At 35.9% G+C, this 17077-nt stretch overlaps 1 long non-coding RNA gene across 1 annotated transcript; it reads right to left on the bottom strand.

Moving 5' to 3' along the window:
- Positions 1–8393: 8393 nt before the first annotated feature.
- LOC148779317 (uncharacterized) lies at positions 8394–8866 on the bottom strand. The gene is made up of 2 exons (XR_016048423.1): positions 8817–8866; positions 8394–8677 (listed from the first exon to the last, which is right to left on the bottom strand). It is a non-coding gene; the product is annotated as an uncharacterized LOC148779317 (long non-coding RNA).
- Between the last annotated feature and the right edge of the window lie 8211 nt (positions 8867–17077).

Here is a 17077-nt window from a genome sequence, read left to right as displayed (position 1 = left end):
TTTCTTGAGGGCCCATTATGCACATGGGCTTGCCATGTTCTAAAAGGTGGGACTCATGCAGCTCTTCCTTGAAGTAGCATGCCCCACTTCTTACCATTTTCTATTTTATGCAAAGATTTTGTTTTGTAGTCCACGTGACCTTATGTTATGGTAATAGTCAATTCGGACATGTGGTCAAATATGACTTGGAAATATATTAACCATATATTGACTAATTATTGAAGTAAATATTGATTTGATATATCTTTGAAAGATTTTGTGAACGTATGATAAATATTATACTATTTTATGGTTTGCATAATATTTTGATTAGATTTAATTTGCCTTAACTTCTATTGATGGGAAAATGGTTTAGGAGAGGGGGATAATGGTTCATGCACCTTCCATAATGTTGATAGCCCATTTATGGAATGGATGGTTCAAATCTTTCACCCCACAAGTCACCCTTGATCGACGGTCCACATTCATTCTTAGTTAAAAAGCAAACTATAAGAAACCCTAAAAACCCTAAATCTAATTTTACACTATAAATAGGAGTGCACCCCCTATTCTTTACACATCTATCTTCTCTCTCTTATCTCTAAGGGGCACATCCCACTCTCTCTCCTCCCTATCAAGACTTTCTCACTCCTCCCTCTAAAGGCCTTTCTCTTTAGACCTCTCTCTCTCCTAGGCTATCTCTAGAGGGGCACGCCCCAACCCTAGGTCACCTCCTGAGTCTCTCTCTCATTTTGAATAGCCTAAGGGTTGGATAGCATGGGATATGCCAAAATAGGTCTTGGGGTTAAGATCTAGGTCTGATAAATTCTAAAATCATAGAATTAGTTTGGCCTAAACTTGCTTTTCCAGTTGAGAGATCGTCGATCCTGTGCCATCGGATGGTGGTGACTTGGTGTGGCGTGTAATACGCCCGGTAGAAGTAATCTCGGCACTTTCCATTTTATTTTTGACAATTTAATATTTATATTCTCAAGCATAAGAAGAAGCATCAAAGTTTTTAAGATCTTGGATTCATTAGTTTTATTTTATATTAGGCAAGAATTAGTTTTATTTTATGTGAAGCAAGAATTATTGTAGTAAGACGATTTGACGTGATCTTAATCAAAGAAAAGAAACGAAAAAGGGTGAAAAAATAAAATAAAAATATATATTCCCCGGCAAGATCACATTAGTCTTTCTCTCAGTCCCAACAAATTGAAGGGGCAAATTAAATTTCTAATGTGTTAAGGTAAGATTTTAGAACTTCCTTAGCATTTAATGGCAACATAATAATTATCATCGATCATTACAAGTTATGCCTGTTATCAATGTTAAAAACAAGATTTTTTACAAAAAGAACATTTGTCTTTTGTACTTGAGGTCACAATCATTCGAACTTATTAGATATCAAATTGGATAGTTTGGGTTGAGTCACGAAGTCCAAGAATATTTTGTTTTAACTTTGTATTTATTTAATGAAACTCTTACAACTACCCATTTTGAAATTTAAGAGACAAAAATGACTGTGATTTTCTTGTACAAAAATAAATAGTCTTTTTATAAACAATCCTATTAAAAAACAGTGTTTAAAACATAAGAGGTCTAACTTGCGAGGATCTTGAGGTCGACTCACCTAGTCCGACCCAAGCAAGTCTAAGTCAAACTAAGGAATATTTAATAATAAATACATAAATATCGAAAAATAGAAGACTCGTGTGACTGAAAGATATTTAAACCGAAAATAGCTACAAAAAAATGATATGAAGTGATAACAAGGGTAAAACTTCCAAATAATACACATCCTTTCAATGAGATATTGTTTCTTGTGCTTCCGTACAAGAACATGTATGGGCATGCTGGGAAGTGTGGTTTATGTAAGGTTATAATCTTAAACAATCTAATTAAGGCGTACCTCTAAATTTTTATCATAACTTATAATTTTGGTGTAAAATATTCTTAAAAATATTTCAAATTTTATTTTTATATCTAATTATAAAATTTTAAACTTTAAAAATAGTTAAAATCAAATAAAAAAAAAACAGCAAGTCAGTCGAGATTAGGGCCTCTACCTTTTGGTAGATCCATAAACATATGAAAATCTAGAAAAAGTATGGCCTAGATAATGTGTTGCAAGATGCATTATTTATTGGTCTTAAAATTTTTGGGTTTTTTATATTCATACATCTCGATGTCGAGATCATCAATTACAGGGTTTTTCAACATTAAAACAACATTTTCTAATGAATGTTTGAGGTGTATCTTTAATTCTACATTTTAAGGTTGTAACCTTATATAAACTTTTTCCGTTCTTCCGGTTCAAAGATTCAAACTTACTAATATAAAAAGTTTTACATCATAAAAGTGGTTATCTTTTATAAAAAGAATTACAATCACTGTCAATTTTAAAATCATGTCGGAGTTGTACAATTAATTACGCTCGAAACCCGAGAATTTTGTTCTAAACCGTATCCCAACCGTATGATTTACTTCAAGGTGTTTGTATCATTTGTGTATGAAAAGCAACAATCTTATTGTATACGGTCCCTACATAAAACTTAAAGAAATTATCATTAATATACCCATATTTTTAAGAAATTGGAAAAGAACCCTTGATTTCCCAACACCTCACCCACACCCTTTTGCCCCATTTTTTCTGAAATTTCGAACGAAAATACCTTTTACGGTAGTCGTTGTACCGTAAAAATATTTACGATATTTTTAATACCATAATCTTGATTGGTCAATCGATATAATTAAGAAAAAACAAAAACCATTACGGTACTTTTAGTACGTAGTGGTTTTAAATAACATTGCGGTACTGAGAGCACCGTAATGCTCCAAGATAAGAAAAAAAAAAAAAAACCATTACGATACTTTTTAGTACCGTAATGGTTATAAATAACATTAAGAGTACCTTAGTGCACCAAGATTAGTCAATCGATATAATTAAGAAAAAAAAAACCATTACAGTACTTTTAGTACCATGATGGTTTTAAATAATATTACGGTACTAAGAATACCGTAATGCTCCAAGATTGGTCAATTGATATAAGAAACAAAAAAAAAAACCATTACGGTACATTTAGTACCGTAATGGTTTTAAATAACATTATAGTATTAAGAGTACAGTAATAGCCCAAAATTAGGATGAATCGCTAATTAAAAAAAAAAAAACCATTACGGTACTTTTAGTATCATAATGGTCTAAAAAAACATTATGGGACTAAGAGTACCGTAATGAGCATTACAATACTCTTAATGCCGTAATGTTCTTAAATAACATTACGGTCATAAAAAGACCGTAATTGTTTTTACGGTACAATGACTACCGTATAAGGTATCTCCGTCAGAAATTTCACGAAAATGGGGCAAAAAAGTGTGGATGAGGTTTTGGGAAGTTGGACGGATTTTTCTAATTTCTTAAAAATATGGGTATATTAACGATAATTTCCCTAAAACTTACCATTGCCACACGTTTACTTCATATGCATGCCCGTATATAACTCCATTTCATATGCATGCACGTATACAACTCCATTACCATTAGGGTCGATTCTTAATTGTAATACAATTTATGTAGAAGTAATGTATTAATGGTCATAAAATGCAATCCCAAAACAAAAAACAATGAATTCATGATACCTTCTAGCACATCACGCGCCAACAAGAATAGTTAATAAGGCAGGCCAACTTATTGATAGAAAATGGAAAACGAGAGAGAAAAAAAAAAAATTTATTTCTAGGTCATATGTTTCTTGTGTTCTATTGCATGATCACTTAAGGGATTGTATATAGCATACTTGTCAAGGATTGGGTTGGACACCGAACTAGTGAGGGGACCGGTTCGATAGCAAGTCAAATCAATTGGACCAAATTTTAAAAATATATAAAAAAAATAAGAATGATGGTCTAAAAATAGGAGATGTATTGGAAAAATAATTTAATAACTTTGTTTAGCTGGTTGAATTGGTCAAACCCGAAAGGTCAAACTAGCCAAAACTAGTCAAAAACTGATTTTAACCGGTTTTCAACTAAACTAGAATTTTGCTTCATACATGACTGGCAAGGCACCAGCCGACAATCAAATCGGATCTTATGGTTCAACTTTAATAACTATTATATATAGGGAAATGTTTATATAGAGCGAGCCTGCCACAAAATGTTCACTAGAAGAAGTTGTTTTGATGCCCAAATATCATCAAATTGATCATCTCGACATCAAGATGCATGGACACGATAAAAAAATGGATTTCAAGTTTTGGAAATAGTGCATCTTGTATCGCATTTTTGGACTGTCAATTTTCAAGCTTTCGTAGATCTGCTCGATCTACACTATTTTTTAAGCTTTAAATTTTATAACTAAAGATGAAAATATAATTTAAGACTATCACAAAACTTTTCAGTATTAAAACCATATTTCTCAACAATATTTGACGGTGGACTCTAATTTGATTGTTTAGAGCCTCAGCTCTATACAAACCACACCCTTATATATAATACCAAAATATTTCATGAAGGGAAAGCATTATATTCAACACTTTGAGTTTCCTACAGTACGATAGCACTTCCTTCCAACCTCAGATGTATCATTCATCTGTGTAAACTTGGTCAGGAAAAAAAAAGTGACGATCAAGTTTGAGCAGAGGAACATACAGCCAAACCATTCATTGTCAACATCGGATGGCTAGAAGATGGTAGCAGACTGTCTAAAACCCAAATGCTGGCATGTTATACATATCAATTTTTATATTACTTGGAAGCTTCTTTTTGGAGCAAAAGGATTGTGCACTGGTTTTGGCCTCTTGGCTTTTTGGATTTCTTACCTATGCCAATAAGTAAGCTTCAAGAGGTAGAGTAATGTTTCCTCTTGCCTATGGTTCAAGGTTTGAAACTTTGAATCTAAACTTATTGTCACATACAAATACTAACATGAAAATAATAATTAATGCAAAGTACAATACTCTAGTGCTAATTTTTTTTTATTTTTTTGGGCAAATGACCCTACCCATTTGTTTCAAATAGTTTAGGAGTTAGTTTTTTTAAAGTGTTAATGGGCGGTGTCAGTTGGAATGAAAACCACAATGTGATGATTAAGATGTGGGGTGCTACCACCACGACCCTAGCCCCTTTCCCAAAAGAGCCATTTCTTTACTCAACTAGTACAACGGCACGTTTGGTTCACCAGAAATCTCTCTTCGAATGAAAGATTATGTTTGACTAAGCTGCTTTCTAAAATTAGATTCATGGGATCGAGGTTCACGGTGTTGAGGATTGATGTCTTGTATTCTAAAGAAATAGTCTTGTATCTGAGACTCGATATATATTGTTGCGATTGGGGTTTCATCTAGGATGAATGGGTTAAAGGAAAAACACAGATTGCTTTGTAATCAAAGAGACGTGAAGAAGAGAGCTTTTATAATCCTATTCTCCATTGTCAATAAAAAAAACTATGATCTCTCGTGGTACGTTACTGAACCACGTATATCTTTGCATTGTCGTTGATTGTCTCTTTCTTTTGTATTTGTTTCTTTTTTCTTGTTTTCGTATATTGCTTTTCGTTTCTACACACGGGGCTTAGAAAAATAGTAATATTCATGCTATCATACAAAATAGTGGCGTTTCATGAAAACACGGCTTTGGACCTGTGAAGTCGTTTTCTTAAAAATCTCTTTCATGGACAGAGACCTTTCACAAATAACGTGCTGCAGAAAAAGGGAAGTTTAGCTAAATACATCTCACTTTTCAATTATTTAGCATTTCACATTTTCTCTACTTATCCAAGTCAAAAGCATGTGTATTTTGATGTGCATTTTGAAAGTAAAACGAAACACCATTAAAATGTTAATTAGTTAATATCTAAGAAGATTTTGACAAATTTCTCAAAAAAAAAGAAAAAAATAAAGAAATAGGTGCCACGAAGTTATCCACATTTTTAAAAAAATCCCAAATAATTCCAGTTGTTGTACTAGATCTTACCAGAGCTACAAACAATTGGATCGGCAGTTTTAGAGAGAGAGAGAGGACAAAAAACAAGTGAGAACCCATACCCTTCTTCAAGAACAAGTTGCCAACAAAGTTTCTTCCCGACTAAAAACAAGTGACAATCATACCCTTCTTCAAGAACAAGTTGCTAATAAAACTTTCTAATGTTACTATCAAACTAAAAACAAGTGAGAAACTATACCCTTTCTTCAAAAACAAGTTGCTAATAAATTTTCTAATGTAGCTATCAAATTAGAAGCAAGTGAGAACCCATACTCTGCTTCAAGAATAAGTTGCCCATAAAATTTTATAATATGACAATCAAAATGTAGAAGGATCAAGGGGGCAGCGAGCCACATTGAAGAAACCCTAATACAAATTACCAAGCAAATATGAAGGCAAAATTAAGCAAGTAAAGTTCATTTTCAAACTTATTGATCACTACTAATAAAGAGGAAACGAATAGTATATGATTCCAAATCTAAAGCAAGAGAGAGACCATCAGTGGACTTGTTGGAGAAATTAGTGATAATCTGAGGCACCTCTGCAACTCCAAAATCACAAGGTTTAGCCTGGCACATGTGAATGACACGCGGCCACTCTCTTGGCACTAGGGGTGGCAACGGGTTGCAGCCCTGAACTTGGAAAAATGATATGGGACCCAGACCTGACCGGAATTCAATGGACCCAAAAAATATAGTGTTGGGACCAAACCCATACTCGAATAGGTCTCATGGCTCAATCCAACCCCCATTGAATTGCATCTATATTGAGGACTTGCATTGCCTACTAGTTCAAATCACTGACTCTCCTTAATGTGCGGCATTCCCTCTTCTTCACCATTATTTGGATGCTTTGAGAGGAGCGTAATCATTAGATATTTCAAGGGAAGGTTTCTAAGAGAGAATAACTTGTCAGGAGGATTACTTTGTATATTACAGAGATGGCAGATGCTAAGGCTTAGACCTTTCACGTATCCAAAAAGGCCATAGCAGATAATCTTCACATCAAAAGCAGCAAGACAAAACATAATCCTCTATTCGGATTGCACGGTCCTTCCCTCGCTTAGGCCATTTCAAACTTAGTGTTGATGGAGCTTTTCTACATAACCTAGGACATGCAAGAGGGGCTGGGGTCATCATATGTGAAAATGGATCTTTTATTGCAGGATTTGCACAGCCCCTTGGAGTTGCGTTCAATGATTATATTGAGTTTTGTTGGAAAAAAAATACGGTCCAGCGATCGAAGCGGAAGCAAAATAAACCAACCGGGAATCGGGTATCATATCTGAGTACTCGCACAACAATGATGAACGTTTGTGAAGAGTATTGATCAACTCGTATAGGCACGTTCGACAACTACTAGAGCTGTCGAAATATGTTCCACACCGCAAATCCCGAACTAGGTGGAAGCATACGAACACTCTCACAAAATGCGCCAGGAGTAGTCCTAGCTCGACTCTCACGCACAACTCTATCTCTTAGGGGTGTTTCTTTCCTTAAAACTCGAATGGGAGAGGGATTTTACTCATTCTCTCTCACACTTTCTCTCTCACAATAGGAGCTCTCACACCTTTCTCGTGTGTGTGTTGTGGGGTGTGTAGAGACTTCCACCCCTCTCCCTTTTATAATGAGAGAAAGGACCCTCTCATTAATGAGGGAGTAACCTCATCATGTATGGGCACCCTTATGGTGCATGGTGCATGCCATTCATGGGAGGATAACCCCCTCATGAAGAGGTGCAACCTCTCCCCACCTCCCTTCATATTGTCACGTAAGTCAAATATGAAGGGAGTGTGGTCCACTTGGGTGTTCCCTCACATTAGGGATGCACCCTCATGACGTCCCGTATGTAAAAGGGGTTACACGTCCAAATAAGAATTGTAGTTCATTATCACATTATGAGTATTCTTTTATACAAAGGGAAAATGCGATGTGTGACCTACTAGAGTGAACATTCTGCTAGAGAGAATCATACCAAGTTTCCAACCAACTGGCATGGAACACATCATCTCTCTAATACCTACAAAACAAAAAAACTGCTCCACTTGTCGTAGACTCGATTTGACCACACCGGACTAAGTTCTCAATTAATCCCTCATGAATCCAGCTCAGAAGCTTACTTAGCCCATTCATACACAATTACTTTTAATACGCGCGTAATGTGTTGTTTTCTTGTGGTACCAAAACAGAATGTGATATCAAATGGTTTTCCCTCACAACATACATTATTCTATTCTGACCTCAACCATTGTCTTCGCAATGTCCCGGACGAGTCTCATATTGGACCCTAAGGAGTACATGCCAAAGTGAATGATCAAAGTAAAATTTCCTAATGCAGTCTAAGGTCTATGAGGGCATCATAGGTCACGTACTTATTAGTCTCGCAAAGTAGCAAACAAGAACATGATCATCTTTTTCGACACAAGTAGGTATTTTGGTCACTAATATAACATGTGTGGTATGAATCACACGTCATGGTGGATCACATTAAGGGGCCATTTGGGTACCTAGAAATCTATTACGTGACAATATATTACAAGGAAATATGACATTTCCACTGTTTGGGTATACTTAATTGTAAGGAAATGGAAAAAGATTACGCAGAATTTCTCAAAAAATCAGGAAATCTTCTCTTGTAAGCCCTCTCTCTTCATAATAACTATCATAGGTGATCCCTACCTTTTTAAGCTCATCCCCTCATCTGACGGCATCAGCTGTCATATAAAAACAAACATAATAAAAATAAAAATCAGTAGTCAATGATAAAGTACACAACACAATCATAATAAAAAATTTCACATAACATAATTCTCATAAGAGATTACTCAAAATTTTATAGTACAATTACCAAACCTTCTAGTTTACTAATCAAACTTCTTCCTATTTTTTAACTCGTACCATAGAGATTTTGAATTTAGTACCATAAATTTATTGTTTATTTGAATTATATAGAGAGACATTTGAAAGACTTCTATAATAAATAAATAAAAATAAAGCTTATCATAATAAAATCATGTTATTCCAATCATATTGTTCCAATGACTTATCATGTTAAAAACAATATCATGTTAGAAAACATGTGATTCCATGTAAGTGCCAAAGGCATGTAAAATACGTAGGAAATGGTGTCTTGATGATTGTAAAATGATACGAGTTATTATTAGAAAATACTTTTGGAATGGTGATGATGTTATCATTAGAAATCCTTTTGGAATGGTGTAATGATGATTTTAATTCTGTATTTTAGTGCAATTTTGTGACAAAAAAGAAATAAATGACAATTCTGCATTTTAGTGGAATTTTGTGACAAAAAAAAAGAAATGATAGTTTATAGGCACGTGCTTGTAAAATGTTGGTAATACATTTCTTATATTTCTTTTAGATATAGCAAAACAATAACAATGTATTTCCCAAGTTGCATCTAAATATTACCCAAACAGTAACAATCCATTTACAGTTAATATATTACACTAGTAATATATTTCACAGACAATATATTTCCAAGTATCCAAATGGCCCCTAAATGTGCGTCGGAACCCACACCATGCAGGTTATAGTCTTTTCGCAGCCATACAACTGGTCGCCACCTAGTGCCCCACAGTCACATCCATGCGTCAACTTGAACATCCTTGATGTACATCCCTGGCTACTTACAGACTACATGATCTTCAGGACGTCAATTTGAATTGATCATGTCAATTCTCTTATGGAATCTCATCTCGAACCCTTGGTTGAGGTGATAAATATACCATGTGTATATCTCATCCTCCAATATCCCAGAAATTGAGGGTAGCTCATGAGAGTAGTGAGCTTTGGCTTGTCGACAAATTAAATGTAACGTCACACTATTGTGCGTCCGTGTATTAAAGTGCACAAACCATCCATAAAATAACATCCATATTCAATTATAACAAGGTATCAAGATCCTATAGTGTAACATAAACTCATAGGGTCTTGAGGCCCATAGTTCTTACATGAGTCTGATGTGCAGTCCTGACAATTGCCTTAGTCAAGGGATCCGCCACCATTTTAGTTATAGGAATATGAGTTGGTACCACCTGTTCATGTGCAACAATGTCTCGAATATAGTAATATCTAACATCAATATGTTTCGACTTTCCATGGTACTTTGGGTCTTTTGCAAAAGCAAGTGCTGCTATATTATCACAAAAAACAGTGGCATGCTCATTACGAGTCTTCCTTAAGAATCTTTTCAACCATATTGTTTCTTGTACTGCTCCAGTACAAGCAACGTATTCAGACTCTATAGTGGAGAGAGCGACACATGACTACTTCTTGCTATACCATGAGACTGCATCGCCTCCTAGTAAAAAAGACATAACCTGAAGTCAACTTACGCTCATCTAGGTCTGTTGCCCAATCAGCATCACTATATCCCCATAACCGCAAATCGGTTCCTTGGAAACATAACATTTGACTTGAGGTTCCTCGAAGGTATCAAAAAATCCTCTTCACTGCTTGTCAATGACCTTGTCCTGGATTACTCTGGTATCGGCTAACGAAACCCACTGCATAGGCAATATTTGGATGCGTGCAGAGCATCACATATATCAAACTACCAACTGCACTTGCATATGGAACACGAGACATTTTGTTCCTCTCAGCTTTTGTTTGCGGACACATGTTAAGACTTATTGTATGCCCTTTCTCAACTGAAGTATCTATGGGTTTCGAGTCTTGCATACGGAATCGCTCAAGAATCCTTTGGATATATGTTTCTTGTGACATAGTAAGAAACCTTTGAGAACGATTTCGATGTATCTTAACACGAGTATGTAACTTGCCTCACCCACGTTCGTCATCTCAAATTTAGAGGACAACTACTCATTCGTGGCAACAAGTTGCTCCAAATCATTCCCAGCTAATAAAATATCGTCAACATACAAAGACAATATCTGTATGTATTTTTTATATTTCTTAATGTATACACAATGGTCTTCTTGAAACATTTCAAAACCATAAGTCATTATAGCCTTATGGAATTTGATATATCATTGTCTTGATGACTGTTTGAGACCATATATGGACTTCTTAAGCTTGCACATTTTGCGCTCAAGGCAAGATGCTACAAAACCTTTAGGTTGCTCTATATAGATCTCTTCCATCAAGTCACTATTAGAAAAGCAGTCTTCACATCTATTTGGAAGAGTTCGAGGTTTTATGTGTGACGATTGTTAGGATTAGGTGAATCGAGGTCATTCTCACCACCGGTGAGAATGTCTCATCAGAGTCAACTCCCTCCATTTGGGTGAACTCTTTCGCCACTAAGCAGGCTTTGTACTTATCTTACAGTTTCATCTACTTTCCTCTTGATTTTCAAGACCCACTTGTTTCCATTTGATCTTCTATTAGGCGGCAGATCCATAAGTTCCCAAACTTGATTCTGCTCCATAGAACTATGCTCGTCATTCATGACAGACATGCGTTGGTCCACAGCAAGAGAATTCAAGGCCTCTTGGAATGAGTTAGACTCATCAGCATGAAGTGAAATGCATGTGAGACCCTCTAATTCGAAGTGTCCATGAGGAACTTTCCCACGTTGACTCCTTCGAAGTTCGACCTACGATTCACTTTCAATAGGTGTCTCTAGTATGATCGGTGACTCAATATGGATCATATGTTCATTCTCAACCAATGGCTCACTCCCACTATCATTGACAATCATGAGAAAACTCCCACTATTACCCTCAAGTGAAGGAACCATCTCAATGTCTGTCTGAGATTCAAGCTCTTCATAGAGTTCGTTAGACATACGAGACTGCTTCCTATTAGAGAATTTGTCTCAATAAAATCTACATTGCGAGATTTTATTTTCTTCACCCCACCCCCATCACGTTCTTGACAGAACACATATTCCTTCAAGTGCTCAGAATATCTGACAAAAATGGACTCAAGAGACTGCCTATCTAGTTTCTTTGTCAATTGAGAAGGGATGTGAACATGTGCTACTGACCCCCAATAGCGTAAATGAGAAAAATATGGCTTTCTACATGTCTATAACTCATAAAGGATTTGAAAAATGGATTTTGATGGCACTCTACTTAGAACATCGATCGCAGTAAGGAGTGCATCTCCCCAAAATGATATTGGAAGGTTGTCGTGAGCCATCCTTGACCTCACCATATCCAACAGAGTACGATTCCTTCTTTTTTCAACACCATTTTGTTGCAGAGTGTAAGACATTGTCTCTTGTCTTCGGATTCCCTTATTCTCACAAAGCTTCCTAAATTGATCAGCTAAGTATTCTTGCCCTCGATCAGTACGAAGAACCTTAATTTTTTTATCCAACTGATTGTCAACCTCTAGCATAAAACAACGAAAATAATCTATTGCTTGCGATTTATGCAAGATTAGGTATATATACCAGTAGCGAGAATAATCATCGATAAATGTGATAAAATAACAGGAACCGTTATGGGTCATCTCATTAAATGAACCACAAATGTCAAAATGTATTATATCTAAAAGACCGGTTGCCTTTTTTTTCTTTAGGAAATGGCTTTCTAATTGATTTTTCAGCTATACATGGTTCACAAATAGGCAAGTCTATTTTGGATAAAGGTAATAATCCTTCTTTAGCTAATCGAATCATCCTATCTTTTCCTATACGGGCAAGCCTAACATGACACATTATGGAGTTGTGTGTAATAGAAGAGGTGGAAAAGGATGACGATGCCATATAAGTAGAAGCAAGGGAAAATTTAACATCATCATTATCCAAAATAAACAAGTCATTAAAAATCTGGCCATAACAATGAAAACCATATGGAAATGTAAAGGTGGCACAATTAAGCATGAAACTGATAAAGCAACCATCTCTAACTAGACATAGAACTGAAAGCAAACTTTTTTTCATTTTGGGAGTATAGAGGACGTCATGGAGAAGAAGGGTCCGGCCACTTCGAAATCGAAGTTGGCAAGTTCCAACCCCTAGCACATCCTCTGATATACAATTCCCCATGAAGATCTTCTGACTTCCAACCGACAAAATTTGGAGCTCAACGAACCCTAATCGATCCCTTGCTATATGCCTTGTCTATCCTGAATCCATAATCCACTCAGTAAATTGTGAATGAGCAACAAGCACTTGAGTGCAAACATTTGCATAGCTAGGGAAATCAATTCGTACCTTTCTAGGTTCAGGACATTCACGTGTATAGTGGTCATTCTTTTCACAATTGTAGCAAGTTATTTCATATTTGTCCCTTGTGTGCCTCCCGCATCTATGCCTTACCTTTTTCTTTTCTTCAGCCTCTTGCTTAGGTTGCTCCTTCCTTTGAGGTGCCCCATTCCTAAACTTACCTTGAGGTTTACGGCCACGAGGCCTGCTTAATTGGGCAACTATAGCGGTTCTAGCTCTAGAAGATGAGCGAAACTCAGCCTCTATCTCAAGGTGATGAGAAAGTTGGGAAAAGTTGTTACAGCTTCATTATGTAGCATCAATGGCTTTATATTTTCCCAAGATTCTGGAGGAGACCTAAGCAATCCGCGCATCTGTTTCTTATGATTGAGTTTGTTTCGAACGGCCTCTAAGTCACATATCATTTGAGACATTTTTCGGACATAGTCTGTCATTGACACATTTGGAGGCATTTTGTATGTCTCAAACTTCATAGATAAGGCTCGTAACCGAGCAGCGAAAGTGTCAGCATACTACTGCTGAAACACATCCCACATGGCTTTCGTCGTGGTGAATCCCTCGAATTCACGAGATCATCAACCATAGCACTTAGCAAAGTAAAACGAGTGCTATGGTCAGCATTGTCCCATGCCTTATACTCATAGACAAGTTCTTCAGCGGCACCTTGATCAAGCTTTTGCTTAATAGTAGTTAGATGTTCAAGTGTGCATTGCTCATTTAGAAGGTATTGCATTTTCCTATGCCACATAAGAAAATTGCTTCCACTCAACTTTTCACCTTTGGTGAGATCCGCGATCACATTTTTGGAAGTCATTCTAAGTCAAAACAACAAAAGTGCACCAATTAATATGGATGTCTCATTTGTTTGATACATGATGACACTTAGATTATCATTTTTACGCTTGTTAATTGTCTAGCTACTTGAAAAAACTTGACCATTAAAAGTCTTGATATGAAAATTTCGCGTGACCACATTGAACTCTTGCTTGTAATCAATACCAAGTTTCTTTCTTAGATCTAGCATCTCAAATACCTTATAATTTGCAAGCGGTGCACCTTTTTAGATGCACTCCCACTAACAAAAATGCACTTTTATGCAACCCTAAAATGCAAAAAAAAAAAAAAAAAAAAAGTAGGGCCCCCCATGCATAGCTTAGCATATGAGGCCTATCAAGATTAGTTTGCCATGATGCTCATGGCCTAGGATGCCATAGCCCATGCATAAGGCCAACACGACTGTGTGGTCCGTACATAAGGTTATATGGTGCACATGCCTATGGTCTTAATATAACCATCACGTGCACTTTGCACCATCATAGGCCAACCATCGCCAAGCCTTTACATGTAAGGCGGGAACAATAATACGGGTACAATCAGAAACCCGGTTCCACAATGGCTTTGATACCAATGTTGAAAAAAAAATACGGTCCAGCGACCGAAGCGAAATCAAAATAAAACAACTGGGAACCGGGTATCATACATGAATGCTCGCACAACAATTTTGATAAACGTTTGTGGAGAGGATTGATCAACTCCTGTAGGCACGTTTGACAACTACTAGAACTGTCGAAATATGTTCTACACCGCAAATCCCAAGCTAGGTGGAAACTCACGAACACTCTCACAAAATGCGATAAGAGTAGTCTTAGTTCGACTTTCACTCACAACTCTATTTCTCAGGGCTGGTTCTTTCCTTAAAACTCGGATGGGAGAGGGATTTTACACATTCTCTCTCACATTAGGAGCTCTCACAGCTCTCACACCTTTCCCGTGTGTGTGTTGTGAGGTGTGTAGAGACCTCAACCCCTCTCCCTTTTATAATGAGAGAAATGGCCTCTCATTCATGAGGGAGAAACATCTTCATGAATGGGCACACTTATGGTGCATGGTGCATGCCATTCATGGGAGGGTAACCCCCTCATGAAGAGGTGCAACCTCTCCCCACCTTCCTTCATATTGTAACGTAAGTTAAACATGAAAGGAGTGTGGTCCACTTGGGTATTCCCTCACACTAGGGAGGTACCCTTATGTTTACATGTTTCATGCTTTGCAAGTCATAGTGGATCTTGTCATCGAGTTAGATTGTTGTCCTCTACAAATTGAAAGTTATTCATCTCTACTTGTCAATTCCATTCGAGATTGATGCAGAGCCCCATGGCATATTCACATTATTATTACCAACTGCAAACAAAGACTTATTGAACATGTGTGGCACATGATACATATGTATCATGAGGCCAATATGGTGGCCAACACTCTCGTTAAAAAAGCCAATGCTTTTTCTGATGCCACCATTTGGCGCACTAAAATGCCTGACTGTATTTCCTACCTTTACTTCATGATGTTAAGCTATGAAATGTACTTTTTTTCTAATATTATTTAATGAAAAACAAGTAAGGAGGCATCTCCCCCACTCACTTACCCAAAAAGAAAACAAATGTTACTATTTACTCTAAGAAAATGGTTAGATAGGGCAGTAGTCCTATCAAAATAAATAAACCCTCACCTTATAATTTATAAAAAAAAAATTACAATTAAAGCATCGGAACAGCTTTACATTGATAATCTCAGCTTGAACCTATTAGATGTGAAAAAGAAAAAAAAGGATTTTAATCCTAAAAAACGTGTATATTATAATAAATTATCTAGACCGTCCATTTCACCTTAAAATTAAGTGTTCATAGATTTGCAAGCTCTATACCATTTTTTTAGTTTCTATTTTTATTATCGATGTTGTAAATGGATTTAGATCCATCATGGAGACTTCTATTACCGAAAGTGCTTTCCAGACGAGGATTTGAGATGAGACTTTATTTTGTTTTCATAAAGCCAAGGCCATATAGAAACTTCATCCTTTACACTAAGGGGTCGTTTGGATACCTTGATATATATTGTCTGTGGAATATATTACTAGTGTAATACATTATTTGCAAATAGATTGTTACTGTTGGGTAGTATTTAGATGCAACTTGGGAAATACATTACTACTGTTTGGCTGTTTGAAAGAAATATGGGAAAATGCATTACCAACATTTTACCAACACTTCTTTATAAACTATCATTCCTTTTTTTTGTTACAAAATTCTACTGAAATATGGAATTAAAGTCATCATCACACAATTCCTAAAAGATATTCTAATAACAACATCATCACTATTCCAAAGAGATTTTCTAATAATAACTTGTCTCATTCTAAAGTCATCATGATATTATTTCTTACTTATTTTGCATGCCTTCGGCATATACATGGAACCACATGTCTTCTAATACGATTAGATTTGGTTTCAACATGATAAGTCATTGGAATAACATGATTTTATTGTGATAAGCCTTATTTTTATAGAAGTCTTTCAAATGTCTCTCTATATAATTTCAAATAAACAATAAATTTATGATACCAAATTCAAAATATTTATGGTAGTTAAAAAATGGAAAGAAGTTTGATTAGTAAACTAAAAGGTTTGATAATTGAAGTAGAAAATTTTGAGGCATTGAAGGAGACTAAAGAGGTATCTTATTTCAATTGAGCTTTTACTAATCTCTTATGAGGATTATGTTGTGTGAACTTTTTTATTGTGATTGTGTTGTGTAATTTCTTATTACCAATTATTATTTTATTTTTATTTTTTTTATAAGAGAAATGGATAGAGGGATTTTAAAAATGGATGTGTAAGTGTAGAAATTGATGTGAGCAAACACTTATAAGTGGAGTTTAGAGATGTGGGAGAATCGCGAGAGAATGGATGGCACATGATAGAGGGAGAATGTCAAGCAAGATAGAGGATGTTATGGCAGGAGAATAGATGGGCACAGAAGAAAAGGAAAATGGTAGGGAAGATAGATGATATTTTAAGTAAGAGACGCGCATAGTTTGATTAACCTAAGCGATGTCCATTGAGAGCCTAATAGATTTCACATATTTTAAGGAAATCTTGTGTAATTAATTTTCATT

Source organism: Amborella trichopoda, chromosome 13 (genome assembly GCF_054954075.1).
Source record: "Amborella trichopoda isolate Santa Cruz 75 chromosome 13, AtrichopodaSantaCruz75HAP2 v2.0, whole genome shotgun sequence".
In the NCBI taxonomy this organism is placed as follows: domain Eukaryota; kingdom Viridiplantae; phylum Streptophyta; class Magnoliopsida; order Amborellales; family Amborellaceae; genus Amborella; species Amborella trichopoda.
The sequence above is the reverse complement of the archived record's forward strand: the minus strand, read 5'-3'. Positions and strand labels throughout refer to the sequence as shown.